This window comes from Phascolarctos cinereus, unplaced genomic scaffold (genome assembly GCF_003287225.1).
Source record: "Phascolarctos cinereus isolate Bilbo 61053 unplaced genomic scaffold, phaCin_HiC Scaffold_5;HRSCAF=322, whole genome shotgun sequence".
NCBI lineage: Eukaryota > Metazoa > Chordata > Mammalia > Diprotodontia > Phascolarctidae > Phascolarctos > Phascolarctos cinereus.
The window spans coordinates 241,929,860-241,956,239 of NW_027555958.1; the positions used below are offsets into that span (position 1 = coordinate 241,929,860).

Consider the following 26,380-nt stretch of genomic DNA (forward strand, 5'->3'; position numbering starts at 1 on the left):
TTTGGACAGTAGAGGCCAAGTTTGAGGGCTGAGTCATCATCTCCTCAAGCTACATAAAAATGACTTGAGCAAGCACAGTGCACTTTGTATCTTTTCCTCAGCAGCTGTAACGGTTCAATACCAGCCTGACTGAGGCCATACACACTACCTATGCACTATGACCTAAATATATGCTCATCCTCAGTACCAGAAATACTAAGTGGCCAAAGACTAACACTTATCACGATGTTTAAGGTGGGGGACTGAATCACTACCTTTTGAGGGGTACATTTATTCAACGTATGTAGAAACCAGCACCAGAAGTGTTTCTGGTGTTGTGCACCTCTTATAGTATTATTTTTGACTGTGATTTAAAGCACTGGCTTTTTCCTCTGCTTCTCCTCTCTGAATTTGCTAATTCCTGGGTTTGGGACTTCAATACCTAAGTACTAATTCATCTACCACTGCTGTAAAAACCACCTCGGGACAAAATCCCTCAGCAATGGAGAGATACCATAACTGAACTGAACATTTCAATGGCACCCCTTAACTCTTAACTATCAGTCAGATTCTGTGACAACTCAACCTAGACTTTTTTTCCAGTGTGAGAAGATTGGAAAGTACTCCCAGGATTAGAGTGGTGCAGGAAGAAGTTGTAGGCAAAACATGGAGCAGTGTCTGCATGTACATACTGTAGTGCAAAGCATCCTGTGTGAAGAGTATACATAGGACAATGCTTCATAAATACATTTATGGCAGTGACATGTGCTTCCAAGGGGAACTGATGGCTTCAGTGAGAGAACTTAGTGATTGAACTGCTGTCAGAAGCTAGCTTTAAATCCCTGAACAGAGTCACAGTTCTTCGGCCAAAAATATGCAAGGATGATGTTGTGGATGTGACACCTCATGGTCAAAATTAAATGAATGGCTGAAGTGTTCAGAGCTCAAGGGAGAAGAAAGGGGGAACTCTGGGGAAGAAGGAAGTCCTTGTTGAAATCAATTTGTTAGGAATGTGAGCATGGGGTCAGATGAGGGGGAAAGGACACTGAAAACTAGTGGGGCCCAGAGGTGAAGAGGAGAAGGTGGTGATGGTTTCAGAAGATATCCATGAGAACTTGGGGTCAGGGAAGATGTAGGTCTGGGAATCTGCAGGGCTGCATAGGATGAATGCCGTTGTAACATAGGAAGCTATCAGGGTTTATGATCACTGGTAATCAGAATCATTATGGGGAAAGGGGATGGGAACTTGAGGGGATCATATGATTTTAGGCTAATGGCGGCATTTTAGGGCGGGGTATAAATAAAGTCAGTCAGTCAACAACCATTTATTAAGCACTTACTTTGTGCCAGGCACTGTGTGAAAGCTGAAGACTAGCACTGGGGATACAAAGAATGTTAAAGGTGTTAAGTAAAGGATAGAGCCATGGGACCAAAATGAGGGGCTATGAATATTACAGGGAAAAGAGATTCTAGAGCAGGTTACAGGAAGCAAGAGGCTAAGGATCATGAACAAAGGGATAGGTCATGGTCAATTACCCCACTATCTGCAGAAAAAAAACATTATTATCCTTTCTGGATAATATTATCCTCTTTGGATCCTTTTGGAGCAGCTAGGTGGCGCAGTGGAGAGCTGGGCCTGGGGTCAAGAATGATCTGATTTTAAAATTGGACCACGGACACTAGTTGTGGGACTCTGGGCAAGTCCCTTAAACTCTATCTTCCTCGGTTTCCTCAACTGTAAAAATAGGGAATATAATAGCACCTACCTCTCAGCGTTGTTGTGAGGATCAAATGAAGTAATATTTGTAAAAAGTCCTTTGCATAGTGCCTGGTACATAGCAGGCGCTTAATAAATGCTTATTTCCCTTCCTTCCCTCTAAGATTATCAGAACAAAGGGACATGGAGTGTGAAGCTCCAGAAGCTCTTATCCTGTGCCTTGCACAGGATGATAACCTTAGGACTGGAAGGGTTCTCAAAAGTCCAACCCCATCATTTTATGGATGGGGAAACTGAGGCCAGGAAGATTAAAAGAATGGCCTAAGGTAAAACATCACACGGCTAGGCACATGCTGTTGACTGACAGCTTGACGCTGGGTGCAGCGATCCGCAGAGGAGAGGCGCCAGGGATACCTCCAGGGCACAGGCTGCCATAGGGCAGAAGGCGAGGGCCCGGGCTCGGCTCCTCGGGGCCCACGAGGTGTCTGGACTGAACCAGCAGATGTGGGGAGGGACGACGGGTAGGTCCTGGTGGAGGGGGGGCAGAGTGCAAAGGTCACGAGGACAGAGGAGGGAGTGGGGTAGGCGGAGGAGGCCTGATCACGCGCGGTGGGGGCGGGTCACGGGAGGCGGGATTGGGGGTTGGGGGGCCCGGACCCTGCTCTGGGGAGGGGGCTCTGTGAGGAGGAGCCGGGCCGGCTCAGGCCAGGCCTATCCTCCTTCCCGCCCGGATGCCCCATTTGCGCTGGAGAAGGTTGGGCATGCCGGACTCGGGGCCACCTCTCCCCCTAGAGCCCTGAGCCCGCCCGGCTCCCCCACCCTGGGACTGCAGCCCCGTTTTCCCCGCAGCCACCAACCTGACAGCCCCCGAGGCCGACTCCGCCGACAGACCGCCATGCACCGGGCCCATCTACCAGCGCCGGCCCCGCAACCCGCCTGCGCCATAGCCCTCCCGCCCGCGCGCAGCGCTGCCTGGCCTGAAATACAGGTTCCGGGGCCGGAGCCTCCACCCCACCCGCCCGCCTGACAGCCGCGCCCCTATAGCCACCCCGGAACCTGCATGACTACAGCACAGCGCGCCGGCTTCCGCCCCCTGTTGAGCCAATTCTTCTGCTTATCCTGGTTCCGGGGCAACTGGCACCTGGGCCGCCAGGGCTGTGGTCCGAGTCTCTCAGAGGCTCCCTCCCTGCCCCCGCCTCGCCCCTCCCCCTTCGAGGGCTGACGCCAAGGTAGAGGGGACCCGGGGAACCTAGAGCTAGGGGGCGTGATGGCGTCAGGACGCCGCGCCTGGGAGGTGTTCCCGATGCTAGCGTCGTTATGGCAACCGGCGAGCCGCCGCCTCCCTTGCCTTCCTCTCTAGAGAAATCATTCTACTCTTCTCCTAAGGAGGATTGGGAGGCGGGTAGGGACGCCGGCAAGGACCCGGGTGTTGGCTGCCACCAGCCTGGCGGCCTAGGGGGCTGTCAGCACGGAAGAGTACTGTCGCGACCTAGGGAGCCAGTCGGGACAGGTCTAGAGCGAAGATGGGCAATTCAGGGCTTCACTAGCAAATGATGCAGGTTGTGAGAATGTGGACTCCCTAAGGCCTAGGGCCGTGCCACATTTTATCTTCGTGTCTTCAGGCCTTCCCATAATAGTTGCTTATTCAATATTTGTTGAAATGAAATTGAGGGCAAGAAGCTGGAAAGACTGCTGGCTGCGTTTACTTTCTTTTTTTCTTTGTATCTCCAAGCGCTTAGCCCAGTGCCCTAGGCACATAGTAAGCGCTTAATAAATGCGTATTGTTGTTCAGGCAAAATTGTGAAGTGGCCTTATGGTCCTTATTGTCCGCTGCTTCTGTGTCCTCTTTCACCTCATGGCACACAGTCCTCTCGATGCCATTAGAATGCGAGCTTCTTGAGAGCTGGGACTGTCCAACGTTTCTGTTTGTATCCACAGCAGGTAGCACAGTGCTTTGCACATTTGTTGTTCAGTCATTTCAGTCACGTCTGTCTCTTCATGACCCCATTTGGGATTTTCTTGGCAAAGATACTGGAGTGGTTTGCCATATCCTCCAGCTCATTTTACAGATGAGGAAACTGAGGCAAATAGAGTCAAGTGACTTGTACAGCTAGTAAGTGTCTGAGGCCAGATCTGAATTCAGGAAGATGACTCTTCCTAACTCCAGGCCTGGCACTTTGTCCACCTAGCTGCCCTGTAACTTTGCTTAGTAAGTTTAATACATGCTTCATTCATTCACTCATTTATTCAGTCAGTGCCCTCATGCAGTACCTTGGCTGTTCAAGCCTACCCTCTTGGGACAGATAGAAATCACTGCTTTGGAGCTTTCTCCTACCCCCATAAAAACCCATAACAACAAGAAATTAGTCACCTGTTATTCAGGACCCTAATTCCTTCATCTAAAAATATTTATTAAGCTGATTAGCATATTCAGAATGCGAGGTATTGCTTGGAGCAGTGCAAAGAGCCTTATATTTTGGAGTCAGAAGACCTGGGTTGAAATCCTAGTTCTGCAATTGGGTGTCACTGCCACTTCTCCCACTCTGGGCCTCAGTTCCTTCACTGTTCCTTCAGTTACCAAATCCCGTGAACTTATGAGAGATTTAAAATTTTGGTTCCTGACCTAAGGGAGGTTACAATCTAGCAGATCAGTTGATGCTTAAAGTATCAATGGTTGATAATGATTTGACTATTGGTCTTCATATTTAGCTATCTGAAAGTGAATCCTTCAAAATATAATGATATAAAAACAAAAAAAAAGTGGGGGAACCATAATGATAGTGTTTTAGGCATAGTGGTGAGGATGATATTTTTGGCTCAGGGGATCTTTTCTTCCCTCTATGAGTGACCCTGCCTATGCAATGTATTGGAGCTCTAATTGATGCAAGCTTTTAGGAAAAAAAGCAAGAGAAGTGGTGGCTAGTCTTGGAGTCAATGTGGTCGAGTGAATTGAGCACTGAATTTGGAGTGAGATGTGACTGAGTTCTGAATCCACCAACTATTAATTCTGTGAGTTTGGGCAAGTTCTTTTGCCTTAGTTTTCTCAGCTGTATTTTGAGAATAATAATTGTATTATCTGCTCTGCAGGGTGGCCAAATAAGATCATGCTTGTAAAGCATTTTGCAAAGATTAAAGTGCTATATAAAACATAAGTTATTATTATAATAACTAACCAGTTGTCCCAATGATGGAGACTGAGTAACTGAAAGGTCAGTCTTTTTTTTTTTGCTTTTTGGTGGACAGTTGGGGTTAAGTGACTTGCCCAGGGTCACACAGCTAGTACATGTTGTGTGTTGTGTGTCTGAGACCGGATTTGAACTCAGGTCCTCCTGACTTCAAGGCTGGAGCTCTATCCGCTGCGCCACCTAGTTGCCCCCATTCTCTTTTTTTTTTTTCTGAAAGGTCAGTCTTGAAGGCTATTGAGGGAAGAAAGCATAGGGACTATGCAGAATTTCAGGGTCCACACTTTCTCTTTGATGCCTCCTCCTCAACTCCTTTAGGTATGTCTACCACTGCTAGATGCTCAGTGCCATCATGCTGCTTGCTACTTACCACAGGGTCATTGACTGTGATGCTTATTCCTTTTTCTGACATTTTCCTAATTCATCTCCTCAGGTAAAACTTGTTTCTCTTGTGTCACATTCCATAAGTGGTCTGCTCTCTGCTGTCTGACAATAGATGTTATTGGGTTAATCAGAGAAACTAGTTTGTACTAAATGTGAATATATGGTCTCTTCCAGTTACCTGATGCCTTCAAGTGTGATGCAGTGAAAAAAAATACTAAGCTATGATTCAGGAACCTTGTCTTAATTCTGTGTGATTATAGGCAGGTCATTTGACTACTCTGGGATTCATTTTCCTCATGAGTAAAATGACAGTGTTGGGCTGTGTACAATTTTTAAAGTCCTTTTCAGCACTGGTATTTTATGATTCTAATTCAGTTAAAAGATATGTGTTCAGAGGAAGCCTATATAAGGAATTCGGTTAACAATGAGAATCTCAGGAATGTGGCAGATTGGTGACAGATTTTTAGGCAGACTTTTTCTATCCCACAAAAAGCACCATATAGCCATAACACAAATATAATAACACTAGACATAGGATGATATCAAGGAATTGAGTAACACCATAACTTTGTAGCTCAGAATTCAAATCAGACTCTTCATTTCGTAGGTTGCAGTCATATTATCTACTTCTTACAGTGGGGGCTTTGTTGGAGTTTGTTCTTTGTGGTATAGATTCAATCAACAGATATTTATCAAGTTATTATTCAGTCATGTTTGACTCGTTGTGACCCCATTTGGGATTTTCTTGGCAAAGATACTGCAATGGTTTGCCATTCCTTCTCCAGCTCATTTTACAGATAAAGAAACTGAGGCAAACAGGGTTAAGTGACTTGCCCAGGGTTACACAGCTAGTAAGTATCTGAGGACAGATTTGAACTCATGAAAATGGGTCTTCTTGACTTCAGGTGTGGTAATTTATCCATTGTGCCACCTAGTTGCCACACAGTATTTGCTACCAGAAAATATCCTCAAATGTGTGTATAATCTCATCTATTTGTACATTCCATCCACTTATGTAAAACAATCTATTCATGCTCATTTGTACTGTGTGACATTTGTCCACATCTTCCCATAGAGTGTCCACTGAATTTGTTGGGGACCTTCCTCAGTTTCTTCTGACTTTGCAAGGAGAGTTACTAGTGAAGTTATATATCTATTGACTAGCCCACATTTTTAAAAATTATACGTTTCTGTGATGACATTCTTTACTCAACTTCTTGTTTGTAATGCTCATTTGCTATGTCTTCTCCATTTTTCTTCAAATGATCTTCAGTTTTACTTGGAGACTGTATGCTTCCATGATTTGAAACCATAAAACAACAGTAGTAGAATATTGGTATTAAAAAGATGAACCTTCGCTTCCAGAGCCAAGATGGCAGAGTGAAAAGGTAGCCGCTCTCACCCTCCCCTATCAATCTCTGAAAACCCAGAAAATATCACCCCAGAAAAAAACCCTGGAACAGCTGAACTAGAAGAAAGACAGGGAGCAGCAGTGCAGCAGCCCAGCAAATGGGTCTCCCAGTGCCTTAGCAAAAATAAGGGAGGCAGAACTACAAGGGCCCCAGGCTGATAAGTACACTGTGGCATTCTGAAAGGAGGTGAAGAAAACAACCTAAAGGCTTCCTAAAGCCCTGGCCTTTCTGGTTCCAGCCCAACACCAGGTGAGCTGTTGAAGCCCTGCAACCTCCAATTATGAAGAAATCCTGAAGCACAGGTGGTAGAACAGGCAAACACTGACACCTGGACCTCCAAGTGCCTCAGTGAGGGCGGGGGAAACTGGTGGAAACCAGCCCAGAAAACCACCAGGTGCCTCGGCACTCTACCGCAAAGGAATTTCCCAGTGCATTAGCAGAAAGGAGGGAGACAACACTGCAGGGGGCCCCAGGCAGATAAACACCTTGTAGCACCCATGTAAAAGGAGCTGAAGAAAGCTAAAGGAAAGGAAAAGCAGGCAACCTAGAATTGCCTGAAAGTTCCAGCCTTGCTGATTCCAGCCCAACACGAGGTAAGCTGCCAGAAACCTACAGCCTCCATTTGCCAACATAAGAGGCCCCAGCACACAAAGCCAGTGACCAAGACCTAGGCTCCCAACACAAGAAGCTTGGGTCAGTGCCCTCTGATCCCCAGAAGGAGAACTCAATCTCTTTAAAGGCCAGGGAATAAAGAAATGCCATGAGTAAAAAACGTACCATAGATTCATATTATGAGAAGAGTGAAGATCAAGACAGAAATTCTGAAGAGGACAACATTTCAACAAACCCACATCTGCAACAACAAAAGGGAATATGAACTGGTCTGAAGCCCAAAAAGCCTTCTTAGAAGAGCTCAAGAAGGATTTTAAAAGTCAAATGAGAGAGGTAGAAGAGTCCTTCAAAAATACAATTGGCCAATTGGAAAAAAAATACACTGAAGAAAACAAGTCCCTAAAAACTACAATTGGCCAATTGAAGAAGGAAGGACAAAAACTAACAGAAGAAAACAATCTGTTAAAAACTAGAATTGGACAAATGGAAACTAATGTCTCTATGAGAGAGCAAGAATCAGTCAAACAGAAACAAAAAAATGAAAAAATAGATGAAAATGTAAAATACCTCATTGGTAAAACAACCAACCTGGAAAATCGATCAGGAGAGACAATTTAAAAATTATTGGACTACCTGAAAATCATGATGAAAAAAGAGCCTGGACAGTACCATTCAGGAAATCATAAAGGAAAACTGCCCTGAAGTCCTAGAACCAGAAGGGAAAATAACCATAGAAAGAATCCACTCACCACCTGAAAGAGATCCCAAATTGACAATGCCAAGGAATATAATAGCAAAATTCCAAAATTACCAGATGAAAGAGAAGGTGCTGCAAGCAGCCAGAAAGAAACAATTTAAATATCATGGAACCACAGTCAGGATTACACAGGACCTTGCAGCTTCTACATTAAAAGACCAGGGCATGGAACATGATATTCCATAAGGCAAAGGAGCTTGGAATGCAGCCAAGGATCAATTACCCAGCAAAAATGAGCATCATTTTTCAAGGGAGGATGGATATTCAACGAAATAGGAGACTTCCAAACTTTCCTGATAAAAAGACCAGAGCTCAACAAAAAATTTGATCTTCAAGTACAGGACTCAAGAAGGACATAAAAAGGTAAATGGGACAGAAAGATACAATATGTTGTTAATGGGGGGGGGCTGTTTAAACCCCTACAAGGGAATATGACACTTGCAACCCTTGAGAACTGTATTGTTATTACACCATGTTAAAGGAGTATACATAAAGAGGGTGGATATTAGTTGACTTTGATGTAATGATAAAAAAAAATCTAATCAAGTGGGTTAAATGGATCCAAATAAGTGGATCAATCTGATCTTAGAAAATGTACTGAGAAAGGAGGAGGCAGACAAGGGTAAATTACATTACAGGAAAAGACACAAAATCCTATTACAGCAGAGGGAAAGAAGGGGGGGTGAGCATTGTTTGAACCTTACTCTCATCAGATTTGGCTCAAGAAGGGCATAACATAATCAGTATAGAAATCTAACTTGCCCTATAGGCAGTAGGAGGGAAAAGGGGAAAGAAAAGGGAGGGGGAAGAAAAGGGAGGGGGAAAGAAGGGAGGGAAGAGCAGTAAGAGTAAAGGGGAAGAAAAGGGAAAGGGATAATAAAAGGGAGGAGGGACTGAAGGAGGCGGTGGTCAAAAGCAAAACACTAGTGAAGGGGGAAAGGAAAAAGGAGAAAGAAAAGCATAAATGGGGGAAAAGGATGGAGAAAAAACACAGATAGTAATCATAACTGTGAATGTGAATGGGATGAACTCTCCCATAAAATGGAAACGGATTGCAGAATGGATTAAAAACCATAATCCTACAATATGTTGTTTACAGGAAACACATTTGAAAAAGAGTGACACATACAGGGTAAAGGTAAAAGGCTGGAGCAGAATATATTATGCTTCAGCTGAAGTAAAAAAAGCAGGGGTAGCAATCCTGATCTCAGACAAAGCAAAAGCAAAAATAGATCTAATCAAAAGAGATAAGGAAGGAAACTACATCCTGCTAAAAGGCACCATAGACAATGAAGTAATATCATTACTAAACATATATGCACCAAATGGTATAGCATCCAAATTCTATACAGGAGAAATACAGGTAGTTACAGGAAGAAATAGACAGCAAAACTATACTAGTGGGGACCTGAACCTCCCCCTCTCACTAGATAAATCTAACCACAAAATAAACAAGAAAGAAGTTAAGGAGGTGAATAGAACATTAGAAAAGTTAGGTATGATAGACCTCTGGAGAAAACTGAATGGGGATAGAAAGGAATATACTTTTTTCTCAGCAGTACATGGCACATACACAAAAATTGACCATGTACTAGGGCATAAAAACCTCACAATCCAATGCAGAAAGGCAGAAATATTAAATGCATCCTTTTCAGATCATGATGCAATAAAAATTATATGTAATAAAGGGCCATGGAAAGATAGACTAAAAAATAATTGGAAACTAAATAATCTAATCCTAAAAAATGATTGGGTCAAACAACAAATCATAGAAACAATCAATAATTTCATTCAAGAGAATGACAATAATGAGACAACATACCAAAACTTATGGGATGCAGCGAAAGCAGTTCTTAGGGGAAGTTTTATATCTCTAAATGCTTACATAAATAAAATAGAAAAAGAGGAGATTAATGAATTGGGCATACAACTAAAAAAACTAGAAAAAGAACAACTTAAAAATCCTCAACTAAACAAATTAGAAATATTGAAAACCAAAGGAAAAATTAATAAAATTGAAATTAAGTAAACTATTGAACTAATAAAAACTAAGAGCTAGTTTTATGAAAAAACAATAAAATAGATAAACCTTTGGTTAGTTTAAAAAAAAAAGAAAGAAGAAAACCAAATTACTAGTATCAAGAATGAAAAGGGTGAAGCTACCACCAAGGAAGAGGAAATTAAAACAATAATTAGGAATTATTTTGCCCAACTATATGCCAACAAATTTGACAATCTTAGTGAAATGGATACATATTTACAAAAATATAAATTGCCCAGATTAACGAAGAGGAAGTAAAATACTTAAATAACCCCATCTCAGAAAAAGAAATTGAACAAGCCATTGATGAACTCCCTAGGAAAAAATCTCCAGGGCCAGATGGATTTACATGAATTCTATCAAACATTTAAAGAACAATTAATTCCAATACTATATAGACTATTTGGGAAAATAGGTGAAGAAGGAGTCTTACCAAATTCTTTTTATGATACAAATATGGTGTTGATACCTAAACCAGGAAGAGTCAAAATAGAGAAAGAAAATTATAGACCAATTTCTCTAATGAATATAGATGCAAAAATTTTAAACAAAATACTAGCAAATAGATTGCAGCAACTTATCACAAGAATAATACACTATGACCAGGTAGGATTTATACCAGGAATGAAGGGTTGTTTCAATATTAGGAAACTATCAGCATCATTGAGCATATCAACACCAAAACCAACAGAAACCACATGATCATCTCAATAGATGCAGAAAAAGCTTTTGATAAAATACACCCATTCCTATTAAAAACACTAGAAAGCATAGGTATAAATGGAGTCTTCCTTAAAATAATAAATAGCATATCTAAAACCTTCAGCAAGCATTATATGTAATGGGGACAGGCTAGAAGCATTTCCAATAAGATCGGGGTGAAACAAGGATGTCCATTATCACCACTGTTATTCAATATTGTACTGGAAACCTTAGCTTTAGCAATAAGAGAAGAAAAAGAAATTGAAGGCATTAGAATAGGCAAAGAAGAAATAAAGCTATCGCTCTTTGCAGATGACATGATGATATACTTAGAGAATCCTAGAGAATCAAGTAAAAAGCTACTTGAATCAATAAACAACTTTAACAAAGTTGCAAGGTATAAAATAAACCCACATAAATCATCAGCATTTCTATATATTCCCAACAAAGCCCAACAGCGAGAGATAGAAAGAGAAATCCCATTTAAACTTACTGTAGACATTATATATTATTTAGGAGTCTACCTCCCGAAACAAACCCAGGAACTCTATGAACACAATTACAAAACACTTTTCACACAAATAAAATCAGATCTAAATAATTGGAAAAACATCAGTTGCTCATGGGTAGGCCGAGCTAATATAATAAAAATGACAATCCTACCTAAGCTAATTTACTTATTCAGTGCCATACCAATCAAACTACCAAAAAATTATTTTATAGAGTTAGAAAAAATAATAACAAGATTCATTTGGAAAAACAAAAGGTCCAGAATATCAAAGGAACTAATGAAAAGAAATGCAGGGGAAGGTGGCCTAGCAATTCCAGATCTTAAATTGTATTATAAAGCAGCAATCATCAAAACTGCTTGGTACTGGCTAAGAAATATGGAGATGGATCAGTGGAATAGGTTAAATATGCAAGACACAGTAGTCAATGACTATAGTAATCTATTATTTGATAAACCCAAAGACCCCAGCTTCTGGGATAAGAACCCACTCTTTGAAAAAAACTGCTGGGAAAACTGGAAAAGAGTATGGCAGAAACTAGGCATAGACCCAAATCTCACACCATATAAAATAAAGTCAAAATGGGTTCATGACTTAGATATACCATAAGTAAACTGGGAGAACAAGGAATAGTATATCTATGGAGAACAGAAGAATTCATGACCAAACAGGAGATAGAGAACATTATGAAAAGCAAAATGGATAATTTTGATTACATTAAATTGAAAAGTTTTTGCACAAACAAAGCCAATGCAACTAAGATTAGAAGGAAGGTAGAAAATTGGGAAAGAATTTTTACAACCAGTCTCTCTGATAAAGGCCTCATTTCTAAAATATATAGAGAATTAAGACAAATTTATAAGAACACAAGCCATTCCCCAATTGATAAATGGTCAAAGGATATGAACAGACAGTTCTCAGATGAAGAAATTAAAGCCATCTATAGTCATATGAAAAAATGCTCTAAATCGTTATTGATTAGAGAAATGCAAATCAAAACAACTCTGAGGTACCACATCACACCTATCAGATTGGCCAACATGACAAAACAGGAAAATGATAAATGTTGGGAAGATGTGGGAAAATTGGAACACTAATACATTGTTGGTGGAGTTGTGAAATGATCCAACCATTTTGGAGAACAATTTGGAACTATGCCCAAAGGGCTACAAAAATGTGCATACCCTTTGATCCAGCAATAGCACTTCTAGGGCTATATCCCAAAGAGATCAAACAAATGGGAAAAGGACCCACATGTACAAAAATATTCATAGCAGCTCTTTTTGTGGTGGCAAAGAATTGGAAATTGAGAGGATGCCCATCAATTGGGGAATGGCTGAGCAAGTTGTGGTATATGAATGTGATAGAATACTATTGTGCTATAAGAAATAATGAACAGGCTGACTTCAGAAAAGCCTGGAAAGACTTGTATGGTCTGATGCTGAGTGAAGTGAGCAGAACCAAGAGGACTTTGTATGCAATAACAGCCACATTATACAATGACTAAGATTGTTAAACTGAACCCTTCTCAGCATTACAAGGATCTAAGACATCTCCAGAGGCCTCGGATGGAAAATGCTGTCCACATCCAAAGAAAGAACTATGGAAGTTGAATCGTTATCACTTATTTTTACCTCCTGTTGAGTTTTGTTTCATCTTTCTGATGGTTCCTCCTATTGGTTTTAATTTTTACTTACAACTTCACTAATGTGAAAATATGTTTAATAGGAATGTAAATGTAAAACCTATATCAGATTGTGCACCATCTTGGGGAGGGTGGTGGGGAGGAAGGGGAAGAAAAATTTTCAACTCAAAAGCATATGGAAGTGATTGTTGATAAATCAATGAATTAATAAAATTGGGGAAAAAATTAATTAAAAAATAATAAAAATAAAACCCTTCAAAAAAAAATAAAAAGATGAACCTTTGTCTTAAATAGAATATTAAAACATTGAAAGATCATTGAATTTCCTTCAAAGGTAATCCAAGCTTATCTTCTCCTCTGAGTTCAATCCATCTGTAGTGGCTGTCCACAGTGCATGTATATATTGATGAACAATCTTGATGAGTTCTCCATTCAACTCTATATCATAGTCTGGACAATATACATTCTTTGCATGCTTGGTTTTTCCTGTGTGTGTAGTTAAGGCCAAATTCTTTTGAATGATTATGGATCTCATTCAGGATGTTTTACAGCGTTCTAGGTCTAGATGCAATCAGCACATTGTTATCTGTAAATATGACATCTGAAGGACCCATCATCTGTAGAGAATCTCTCTCTTCAACAAAAATTCTGCTGTGGATATCCATGACAGTGATGAATACCTTTGGTGAGCACATGTATTCTTTTTTTATTTACATTCTTTATATTTCTTTGCATTTATTTTTTATATTATTTTATTTCTTTATATTGAATTATATATTCATATAATATATTTTATATATTTATTTATATTTAATTATTTTATTCCTTTACATTCTTTATATTTCTTTACATTTATTCTTTATATTAGTGATCAAGTGATTTTCATGGTTATTTCTATTAGTCTTTTGTGGAATCTTATATAATTTTGACATTGCGTGGAGTTTTTTGGAGGAGAGTTTTCCTCTATTAAGAGAATATTTTCCTTTGTTTAATCAAATGCTTTTTTATAATAAACAAAAAGTAAGTACAGGGGGTTCTTATATTCTCTACATCTTTTAGTCAGCTGTGTAATGGTAAAATTGTGGTCTGCTATGGAATGTTATTTGCAAATGCATTCCTATTCCTACTGCCTTTTAATACCCTCATCAATGCATGTGTAAATTAGTCTCATGAAAATGATCTATAGATGGGAGAGTATGCCTGTGGTAAGTAGTTGTTGATATTCTTTCAGTTATCCTTTTTGAATAATTGTAAGTTCTGAGATTTAAAAAAAATTTTCATTTTATTTATGTTTAGAATTGTTTTATTAATGTATTTTTTTTTGCATCACAGTCACTTCGGCATACATACATACCTCCGATCTGACTTATAACCCTCTCTTGTGACAGAGAAAAATAGCTAACCAAAAACCAATTGATAGAGCGATGAGGTCTGACAATTGTGTGCGGTGTTCTTTCTTTCTCGTCTCTTACCTCTCTTCAAAGAGCAGGGAGTTATGTCTAGTTACCTATTATTTGGGACATTATTACTTTTTCAGTTACTTAGAGTTTCTTTTTAATGTTCTTTTCATTTATATTATTGTAGTCACTGTACATTCTTCTTTTGGCTCTGCTTATTTCACTATGAATAAATTGAACGTGTGAAATAAGATGCTACAATTCAGAAGGGATGAGAGATGCCCAGGAATGCTCAAGAGAGATGCTGAAGACACAAAGGGAAAGAATTCCAATGAGGAAAAATGGGATTTGTATGAAGAGATGGATGTGGATACACAAGGAACTCACCAACCAACTTAGATTTCAAAAAGATTTGTACAGAAGATGGAAGCAAAGCAAGGTAATGGAGAATGAATAGAAGAATATGAGATGGTCCTGATGCGGTTTAGAGGCTCGGGGTGCTGGCATCCCAATATCCAGTGCAGTCCAGTCCAAAAGAATTCAACCCAAGCCTTCTTTCAGCCAAAGACAAGGTTTATTAGAACATTCGCCATATTAGGCAGACTCTTAAGGAGTCTGAACATTAATGAGCTATTGGCTAGATTATAAGAATCTAAACCGTGGCTAGATAATAAGAATCCTAGCAATGCCTGGATTATAAGAATCCCAGCCATGGCTAGATTATAAGAATCTAAGCAGTGGCTAGATTATAAGAATCTAAGCCTCTTAATGGAGACAAGGTGGAACAGAATTGGGAGACTGGGTATAGCCACAATGAAAGGCCAGTTGATGGGATTATAGCCTCAGGAAAATGCCAGAGATTTGGCCAAGTGGGAAAATCCAGGGTTTTTCCTTTGTGGGGTCTAGATCCCAACCCCATCAGTCCTGTAAAAATAATTTCAAGACTGCTTAAGCTCAGAATGAGTTGGGGCTAGCAAGAGGACTTAAGGCAATAAAGTTTTGTTTTTTCTTTTAAATAGCTATATTGTTAGAAAAAAAAGAAGGTTCAGAGGAGGACTAAAACCTTTGCATGGATGGAACCATGGTCACTGAACACAGAGAGAAAGCAGAGCTGCTGAATTCATATTTAGATCCTGTTTTCTCAGCAAAAGAGGATGAACTTTACACTGGAAATGACAGAATGCAAATGACTAACAATGGTGGTGATACCCAAAATAGGTAAGGAGATAAAAGGGACTGGCTGATTTTGATCAATTCTAATCACCTGGCCCAATGGAATAACCTCCTAGGGTACTGAAAGAGCTGGCAGATGGGATGATTGAGCCACTGTCAGAGGTATTGGATATAAATATTTTTGTAGATATGGGTCCTTTTCCTCTTTTGTCTCTGTGATATAGATTTAGTAGTGGTATTGCCATGTCAAAGGATATACACAGTTTAATAGCTTTTGGGGCATAGTTCCAAATTACTCTCCAGAATGGCTGAAGGAGTTCAGCCTTTGAACTACCAACAATACATTAATGTACCCATTTTCCCACAGCCCCTCTGCCATTTGTCATTTTCTTTTTTGTCAACTTTCTTAATCTGATGGGTGTGAGATATTACCTCAGAGTTGTTTTCATTTTTGTTTCTCTAATTATTGGTGATTTAGAATGATTTTTCATATGATTATTGGTAGCTAGGGTTTCTTCCTCTGAAAACTGCCTATTCATATACCTTGACCAATTATTAATTGGAGAATCTCTTATTCCTATAAATTTGAATCAGTGCCCTATGTATTTTAGAAATGAGACCTTTATCAAAGAAACTTGCTGCAAAATTTTTTCTTCCATTTACCTGCTTTTCTTTTAACTGCATTGACATTACTTATTCAAAAACTTTTAAATTTCATAGAGTCAAAATTATCTGTTTTACCTCCTGTGAATCTCTTTATCGCTTGTTCGATTGTTTCTTCCTTGCTCTTCTAATTTATGATGTCACCTTTTAAATCTATATCATACTCATTTGGAGCTTACCTTGGTATATGGTATAAAATATTGGTCTATACTTTGTTGTTGTGTTTGTCCTTTGTTCTCAAAAAGAACAATGACATCAGGGAGATGATGACATGACTTGCAATTGAATTTGATTTGAGTGAAGGAGGGCTGTGCAAGGTCACCAGCCTCCTCCAGATCCATCTGGGTCCATTGGGGAGATATAGATCAGGAGACTTTAGCCTTTTTAAGCTAAAGTCTTCTCAAGTTCTCAATCTGAGTGAGGCAACACCTGTTCAGTGAATAGGCCTCTTTAAGGAGTGAATCAAGGGATGGCCCCTTTAATTAAAAAAAAAAATCAAACTGGGAGGGGAAGACCCTACTGGTTGCTCACTAAAAGAGAAACAGTTTCTATTTACATTCACTCAGAGAAAGGAGGGCCCAAAAAAATAACCATAAGTGGTGCTTGGACAGGGACCTATTGTTGTCTAATCTATGAGCGCCAGAGTGAATTGGGTTTGAGGCTCAGTCTTTGAGAGCTTGTTGTGTTTGTCCATTCTCCAAAAGGACAATGACATCAGAGAGATGGTGATTTGACTTGCAGTTCACTTTGATTTGAGTGAGGGAGGGCTGTGCAAGGTCACCAGCCTCACTTTCTCCTCCAGAGCCATGTGGATCCAGTGGCAAGATATTCATCAGGATGACTGGAAATGGCCCAGGAGATTAGCCCTTTTGAGCTAAGGTCCTTCCAGGTTCTCACTTAGTTTCTGTCAGTGATGTTTGAAAAATCATGGAAAAATGGGAGAAGTATACAAGATTAGAGAAGAGCAAATGTTCTGATTTTCAGAAAAGGATAAAGGGGCTTATTTTGTGTATGGGTTGGACTAGATGGCTACAGAAGACCCTTTCAACTCCAAAATTCTGTGGTTAGAGAAGTCTGTACAAATCTACCCATGATTCTCTGACTCTGATGAGGTCTAAAGGTTTAGGGGTGCTGGGACCCTGAGATCACAACACATGGGTCCTGTCCTAAAGAATTCGACCCAAGCCTCCTTTCAGTCAAAGATAAGGTTTATTAAAGATCTGCCATATTAGCCAGACTCTTAAGGAATCTGAGCATCTGTGAGCTATTGACCAGATTATAAGAATCCGAGCATCTTAATGGAGACAAGATGGATCTTATATACAGAAAGACTGTGGGAGGGATCTAGGAGTGACCAAGTAGTTTGAGGTGACTGGAGGAGGGGTCTCAGGAGATCTGGATGGGAGTGGCCAGTAAGCTGAGGTGAACAGAACTCTTGGGACCTGGACCACATGGCCAAGGGAGAATGGAGCCTAGCTAGGATTAAGGGTAGGAAATGGCTGGGGGCCATAGGGAGGTAAGACAATGGAGGGCAAGGTTAGGCTAAGAGTAACAGATTGGGTGTAGCCACAATGAAAGGCCAGTTGATGGGGATTATAGCCTCAGGAGACCTCCAGAGATTAGGCTTTGTGGAAAAGTCCAGGGTTTTCTTTTTTAGGATCTAGATCCCATCCTCATCAACTCCATCATATTCAGTCAATCGGTCAACCAATGTCTGAAGCACTGTGCTAGGTCCTGCGCATATACAAGTATAATATATGTGTGTGTATGTATATGTATATATACACACACAAATATAATGAGTTTGCCCTAAAGAAGTATATGCTGCTGAGGAAGTTAATATGTACATAAATAAGTATATACAAAAGAAATATGTAATAAGGCTCATCCTATGGAGCATACTTGGAATTCACCTTCCTGATTCCTGGTTCAAGTTGACTAGGTGGGAATAATGGGTCTTGCTGTCAGCCATGTGTGACTCAGGGCTGAAGGACTTGTATTTCATTTTTTTTAAAGGACATTTCCCCCCCAAATTACATGTTAAAACAATTTTTGACACTTTTAAAAAAGTTTTGAGTTCTAAATTCTAATTGCTACCTCCCCTTTCCCCTTTCTGAAACAGTAAGCCATCTGATATAGGTTATAAATATACAATCATGTAAAACATTTTCATATTGGTCATTTTGTGCAAGAATATTTGGTCAAAAGAAAGAAAAGGAAGAAGGAAAAAAAGAAAAAGAAAAGTGAAAAATAGTATGTTTCAGATGATATCAGTTCTTTCTGTGGAGGCAGACAGCATTTTTCATCATAAATTCTTTGGGGTTGTCATTGTATTGCTGAAAATAGCTAAGTCATTCATAATTGTTCTTCATACAGTGTTGCTGTTACTGTGTACAGTATTCTGGTTCTGCTCACTTCACTTTGTTTCAGTTCATGTAAGTTTTTTTCAGGTTTTTCTGAAATCATCTTACTTGTCATTTCTCATGGCATAATATTCTATTACATAATATTCTCTAATGTTCTATTGCAATCATATACCATAACTTGTTCAGCCATTCCCCAGATGATAGACATCTCCTCAATTTCCAATTTTTTTGCCACCACAAAAAGAGCCACTATAGATATTTTTATACAAATAAGTTCTTTTCCCTTTTTAAAAAAAATCTATTTAGAATAGAGATCTAGTAGTGATATTGCTGGGTCAAAGGGTATACACAGTTTTAGAGCCTTTTGGGCATAGTTCCAAATTATTCTCTAGAATGGTTGGATCAGTTCACAACTCTACCAGCAGTACATTAGGGTCCCAGTTTTCACACATCCCCTCCAACATTTATCATTTTCCTTTTTTTTTTTGTCATATTAACCAATATGATGACTGTGAGGTAGTACCTCAGAGTTGTTTTTATTTGCATTTATTTCTCTAATCAATGTGATTTAGAGCATTTTTTCATTTGACTTTGATTAGTTAGCTTTGATTTCTTTGTCTGAAAATTGCCTGTTCATATCATTTAACCATTTATCAGTTAGGGAATGACTTGTTATCTTATAAATTTGACTCAGTTCTCTATATATTTGAGAAATGAGGCCTTTATCAGAGACATTTGCCATAAAAATTTCCCCCTAGTTTTCTCCTTTCCTTCTAATCTTGGTTACATTGGTTTTGTTTATGCAAAAACTTTTAATTTTATATAATCAAAATTATCCATTTTACATTTTGTAATGCTCTGTGTCTCTTGTTTGATTCTAAATTCTTCCCTTAACCATAGATCTGACAGTTAAACTGTACCATGCTCTACTAATTTGCTTATGCTATCATGCTTTATGTCTAAATCATGTACCTATGCCTTATCTTGGTATATGGTGTGAGATGTTGGTCTATACCTAGTTTCTGCCATACTGTTTTCCAGTTTTCCCAGCAGTTTTTGTCAAATAATGAGTTTTTGTCCCAAAAGCTTGGATCTTTGGGTTTTTCAAACACTAAATTACTATGGTCATTTCCTACGATGTATTGTGTACCTAATCTATTCCACTGATCCACCACTATTTCTTAGATAGTACCAGATTGTTTTGATGATTACAGCTATATAATAACAGTTTGAGATCTGATATGGCTAGGCCAACTTGCTTCACATTTTTTAATTGATTCCCTCAATATTCTTGACCTTTTGTTCTTCTCTAACCACAAATGAACAAAAATGAATTTTGTTATTATTTTCTCTATCCCTATAAAATAATTGTTTAGTAGTTTGATTGGTATGGCTCTGAATAAGTAGATTGATTTAGGTAATTGTCATTTTTATCATATTGACTTGGACTACCCATGGCAAGGGCTTGCACTTAAATGATGATGTGGTTTTTTTTGCTGGTTCTGGAACCAGATAAGCCAATGATACAATGAGTGTTTAAAAGGGACCATTCTCACCTTCAGTTTTCTCTCTTCCTTTCCAGCTATGAATCGTCTCAGGACTGTTTTATACTATTCCATAGAGAGGGTTGGGGCAGAGGGAGGCTTGCTCTATCCATACTCTAGCCTCCATATGGCCATGACATGTAGTATTTAAAGCATGTATCCTGCTTATGCAAGAGTGTACCTGTATTTGGGCTGCTTCTTTTGTGTTTCTTCTTTTCTGGTCTTAGATGAACAAGTATCATTCCCAAGATGGATATGTCCAGGTTTGGAGGTGAGCTTATGAGTTTGAGAGGTTCAAAGGTCCTGAGTTCCAGTCAAGTCATAGCTAAATAGTGGCAGCTTAGAAGTTTATGGCTAACATTCCTTGTTTGAAGGGTTTTTTTTGTCAAATACATGCTAGTGAGTATTTATTATTAATTATGCATGTAGAAAATGAATGCCTACCTCACACCTTATTCAAATTGTAGATTGAATACCTTTCTAATCTGTTTTATAAAAACTCTAGACATAATCCAAAATCATCATCATCATCAAGAAGAATGTATTAAATACTCAATCTGTTCTGTGCACTGTGCTGAGGGCTGGAGATATTAAAGAAAGGCAAAAATACAGTTCTTACCCTGAAGAGCTAACAGTCTTATATGGGAAACAGCAGAATCAGGAGATCTTTGGAGTGCCAGAAAGGGGCACATGTGAAGAAGTGAAAAAAAGGGAACTTAAACCTTCCCATGAGAGTCCAAGCTCCCCCAGAACTGAACCCAGTTGGACTGCATGCCTAGGTCCTGTGTAGCAAGTCTCTTAAATGTAGAAGGGATTGTACAGTACCCCAGACTCTGGTCACAGCAATGGTTTCCTAATGTTAGAAATAAGGTAAATTTGTTGGGCATGGGCACTAGCCACTGAAGGAATCAGGAAAGGCTTCATACAAAGTTTTGAAGGAAGAAGTAGGATTTAGGGTGGCATGAATGAGGTTATTGTATAATAACATTCCTAACATTTATATACTACAGTTTGCTCAGCTATTCCCCAAATGATAGGTACACGTTTTTTAAACCAGTTCATTGTTATCACAAAAAAGTGTTGTTATGAATATTTTGTAATTCATTAAGGTCTTTTACTCCTTTGGCATCTTTCTCTCCTTCAGATACATTGAAAACCAATCCCTCAATGTTCTCAAAATAGTGTTGCCTATGGTACAGACCTAGGTCTAGTCCAGAGTGGGGAAACCTGTGGCCTCAGGGCCACATTGTAGCCCTCTAGGTCTTCAAATGCAGCCCTTTGACCGAATCCAAACTTCATAGAAAAAATCTGGTTTGGATTCAGTCAAAGGGCCACACTTGAGGACCTAGAAGGCCACATGTGGCCTTGAGGTTCCCCACCCCTTGTCTAGTCCTACTACTTTGCTCATATTTGTTCTACTCAGCACCATTTCTATATTCTCTATAACTGTCTGGTAGAGTGATGTTAGAATCCAAATTCAGTTTGGTCATTGATGGTAAATTTTGATATGAAAATCTTTTCCTTCTTTCTTCTCTTTGTTGTCCTTCCAGTTTCATCCTTAAAACACCCTTAGTATTGTTTCACTTAATTGAATCTTCCACTAGGCTTTCCATAAACTGGATTTTCTGTCCATATTCTTTGATCCAAAAATTCGAGTGCTACCCATATAATCCAAGGAGATCAAAGATATAAAGAAATGTACTATGTATGCCCAGATATTTATAGCAGCATTTTTAGTAGCAAAGAACTGGAAATAAAATAGATCTCTATTGGAGAATGGCTAAATAAATTGTGCTACATAAGTATAATGGAATATTACTGCACCATAAAAAATGATGAATATGAAAATACAAAGAAGCATGGGAAGACTTATATGAACTGATGAAACAGTATACATAATGACTACAAAAAGGTAAATAAAAGGAACCTTTCCCCCAAATGAAACTAAATGCAGAATTGTGATAGTAATAATCACTCTTGACCCAAATGAAGGAAGCGAAAAGATATCCTGCTTCCCTCTCTGTAGGGGTAGAGACTGTAGGTGACAGATATTATCTGTGGCATCAGACTCACTTGATGCCTTGGTTAGTTTTCCTGAACTGCTTTTTTCTCTCTCTGTGTTTATCCTAGCCTATGGGGTATGGACCTTAGTAGATGTTTTTTCCCTCTCACTAGCAATCCCAAGTTCTTTCCTCTGTAGGGTGAACTCAACTTAGAGTATGCTATAAATTTTTTTTCCCTAGGCTCATTATTTATTTTTTTTTTGTAAAATTTTTTTATTTTACACTTAAATACAAAATGAGAAGAGAAAAAAAATTGCCATGTACACAACAGACCACTGTAGAGGATTCAGTGTAAAACAATAAATTCCCATTTCAAGAAAACCTATATAATAAATATTTTACATTGTTTTCAAAGCTGCCCAGCTTTTCTCTGCTTCCTTGTTGGTTTTCTTTTGTTCTCTGCTGTGTGTTTTTTTACTTTATTTCTTTTCTCCCCTCCCTCCCTCAAAGAAGGCTACAATTAAACATGGATATCTCTATCTCTATCTACATACATGTACATAGATATCTATAAACATAGATTATATATACACACATACCCACTCATACTCATATATGTAGGACTGTACTATGCTTATTTCCTCCTGTCATCTGTTTCTCTGTCCAAGTCTTTCCATGTTTTTATAAATCAACTAGATCATCATTTCCTATACCACTGCAATATTCCTTTCTGGATTCAAACAGCATCTTCTTTCATAGGATCTTTGAGATTAATTTGGGTTTTTATAATAGAATGACTTGGTTGCTCAAGTGTTCTTAAAACAATACTACTGTTACTGCATATGGTGTTCTCTTGGTTTTGCTAATTTTGCTCTTACTTATTTTGTGGAGGTCTCCCATGCCTTTCTAAAATCACTGAGCTCATCATTTCTTACAGCAGAGTAATATTCCATCGCGAACATATACCACAATTTGTTTAGCCATCCCATATTTGATGGGCATCCCCACAATTTCCAGTTCTTTGCCATTACAAAGAGAGCTGCTATAAATATTTTAGAACATGTAGGTTCTTTTCCATTTTCCTTAATCCTCTTGGGAAACAGACCTAACAGTAGTATGGTGGAGTCAGAGGGTATAAGCAGTTTAATAACTCTCTATGAGTATAATTCCAAATCTCTCTACAAAATGCTTAGATCAGCTCACAGATCCACCAACAATCCCAATTTTTCCACATCCCCTCCAAAATTTGTCATTTTCCCCTTCTATTATTTTAGCCAATCTAATCGGTGTAATATGATGTCTCAAGGTTGTTTTAATTTGTATTTATCTAGTCAATAATGATTTAGAGCATTTTTTCATATGACTATAAATTGTTTTGATTTCTTCATTGAAGAACTGCCTGTTCATATCCCTTGACCATTTATCAATTGGGGAATGATTTGTATTCTTATAGATTTGACAGAGTTCTTTATATGTTTGAGATATCTGAGACCTTTATCTGAGGAACTGTCTATAAAATTTCCCCCCCAGTTTTCTTTTTTCTTTCTGATCTTGGCTACATTTGTTTTATTTGTGCAAAACGTTTTTAATTTAATGTAATCAAATTATCGATACTGTATCTCACAACAATCTGTATCTCTTGTTTATTCATAAATTGATCGCCTATCCATAAGTCTGATAGGTAATGTGTTCTATGTTCTTCAAATTTCCTTGTGATGTCTCCCTTTATATCTAGGTCATATATCCATTTTGACCTTATGTTGGTAAATAGTGTAAGGTATTGGTCTATGCCCAATTTCTGCCAAACTGCTTTGTAGCTTTCCCAATAATTTTTACCAAATAATGAATTCTTATCCTCCAAACCTGAGTCTTTACATTTGTCAAACACCAGGTAACTATATTTGTTTGCAGCTGTAGATCATATGTCTACTCTGTTCCGCTGATCTACCTTTCTATTTCTTAGCTAGTACCAGATTGTTTTGATAATTACTGCCTTATGATATAGTTTAAGATCTGGTACTGCTAAACCTTCTTCCTTTACAATATTTTACATTGGTTCACTTGATATTCTTGACTTTTTGTTCTTCCAGGTGAATTTTGTTCTTATTTTTTCTGGTTCTGCAAAATAATTTTTTTTGTAATTTAATTGGGATGGCATTGAATATATAGATTAATTTTAGTAAAATTGTCATTTTTATTATATTGGCCCTGCCTAGCATGAACAATTAATATTTCTGATTTTATTTCTGTACAAAGTTTTTCATGGTTTTGTTCATATAGATCTTGGGTTTGTTTTGCTAGATGTATTCTTTGGTATTTTACACTGTCTAAAGTTACTTTAAATGGAATACCTCTAGCACTTTCTTCCTGCAGGATCCTATTGGTGATATATAGGAATGCTGATGATTTATGTGGGTTTACTTTATATCCTGCTACTTTGATGAAATATTAATTATTTCAAATTAATTTTATTAATTGTTTTATTAATAATTATTAACTTTTTAGTTGAGTCATTAAGATTTTCCAAGTGCATCATCATCTCATCTGCAAAAAGAAGTAATTTTATCACCACATTTCCTATTTTGATTACTTGTATTTCTTTTTCTTCTCTTGTTGCATTGCTGGGATTTCCAATACAATATTGAATAATATTGGTGACAGTAGGCATCTTTACTTCACACCTGATCTTACTGGGAAGGCTTCTAGCTTATCCTCATTACAAATAATACTTGATAATGGTGTTTGAGGTAAATGCTTCTTATCAATTTAAGGAAAAGTCCGTTTATGCCTATACTTTCAAGTGTTTTTAATAGAAATGAGTGTTGTACTTTATCAGGTGCTTTTTCTGCATCTGTTGATATTATCATGTGATTTTTGTTACTTTTATTATTGATATAATCAATCATATTAATAGTTTTCCTCATGTTAAACCATCCCTGCCTTCCTGGTATGAATCCTGCTTGGTCATAATGTAAAATCTTTGTAAAAAATTGTTGTAATCTTTTAGCTAGTATCTTATTTAGGATTTTTGCATTTATATTCAATCATGAAATTGGTCTATAATTTTCTTTTTCCATTTTTAGTTTTCCTGGTTTAGGTATCAGTATTATATTTGTTTCATAAAAGGGGTTTGGTATGACCCTTTCTTTGCCTATTATTCCAGATAATTTATTTAATACTGGAAGTAGTTGGTCATTAGTGTGATAAAATTCATTTGTAAATCCATCTGGTCCTAGTGCTTTTTCCTTAGGAAGCTCATCTATGGCCTGTTCAATTTCTTTTTCTAAAATAGGTCTATTTAGATATTTTATTTCATTTTCTGCCAGGACAGTTTGTATTTTTGTAAATATTCTTCCACTTCACTTAAGTTGTTAAATCTATTGGCATATAAGTGGACAAAATAATTCCTTATAATTGCTTTGATTTCACTTTCTTTAGTGGTATATTTGCCCTTTTCACTTTTGATACTAGTAATTTAGTTTTCTTCTTTTTAATCATATTAACTATTTTTTTTTGATTTTATTGATTTTTTTGTAATAACTCCTAGTTTTACTTATTAATTCAATGGTTTTGTTACACTCAATTTTATTAATTTCATGTTTCATTTTTAGAATTTCCAATTTAGTGTTTAAGTGGGAATTTTTAATTTGTTCTTTTTCTTGTTTTTTTAACTGCATACTTAATTCATTGGTCTATCCTTTCTCTTTTTTGTTGACATAAGCACTTAGAGATATAAATTTTCCTCTGATACTGCTTTTGCTGTATCCCATAGGTTTTGATGTGTTGTTTTGTTATTGTAATTTTCTTTAATGAAATTACTAATTGTTTCTATTATTTGTTCTTTAACCCATACATTCTTTAAGATTAAGTTGTTTAGTCTCCAATTAGTTTTTTTTTTCCTGTGTTTCCATGGTCCCTTATTACATATAATTTTTATTGCATTGTGGTCTGTAAAGGAAGCATTTAATATTTCTGCTTTTCTGCTTTTAGCTATAAAATTTTTGTGTGCTAATATATAGTCAGTCTTTGCAAAGATACCTTTTACACTGAGAAAAAGGTATATTCCTTTCTATTTCCATTCAGTTCTCTCTAGATATCTATCATATCTTGCTTATCCCAAATTCTATTCACTTCCTTTACTTTTTTCTTATTTATTTTTTGGTTAGATTTATCCAGTTCTGAAAGGGGAAGATGAAAGTCCCCCACTATTATAATACTACTATCTAGCTCCACCTGTAATGCATTTAACTTTCCTTTTAAATATTTAGATGCTATGGTATTTGGTATATATAAG

General features: G+C 37.9%; 1 protein-coding gene and 1 long non-coding RNA gene across 2 annotated transcripts in view; one reads left to right on the forward strand and one right to left on the reverse strand.

The window, feature by feature from the left end:
* The window catches only part of ZNF76 (zinc finger protein 76), a 38,735-nt gene extending 36,895 nt beyond the window's left edge, over nucleotides 1-1,840 (reverse strand). Inside the window, 1 exon segment of the mRNA XM_078155407.1 lies at nucleotides 1,746-1,840. The gene's annotated coding sequence lies outside the window, so the exon portion shown is untranslated.
* A 6,449-nt stretch (nucleotides 1,841-8,289) lies between these two features.
* LOC110217251 (uncharacterized) lies at nucleotides 8,290-16,368 on the forward strand. Its single transcript, XR_002327000.2, has 4 exons — nucleotides 8,290-8,406; nucleotides 13,492-13,625; nucleotides 14,525-14,776; nucleotides 15,357-16,368. It is a non-coding gene; the product is annotated as an uncharacterized LOC110217251 (long non-coding RNA).
* The last annotated feature ends 10,012 nt before the right edge of the window (nucleotides 16,369-26,380 follow it).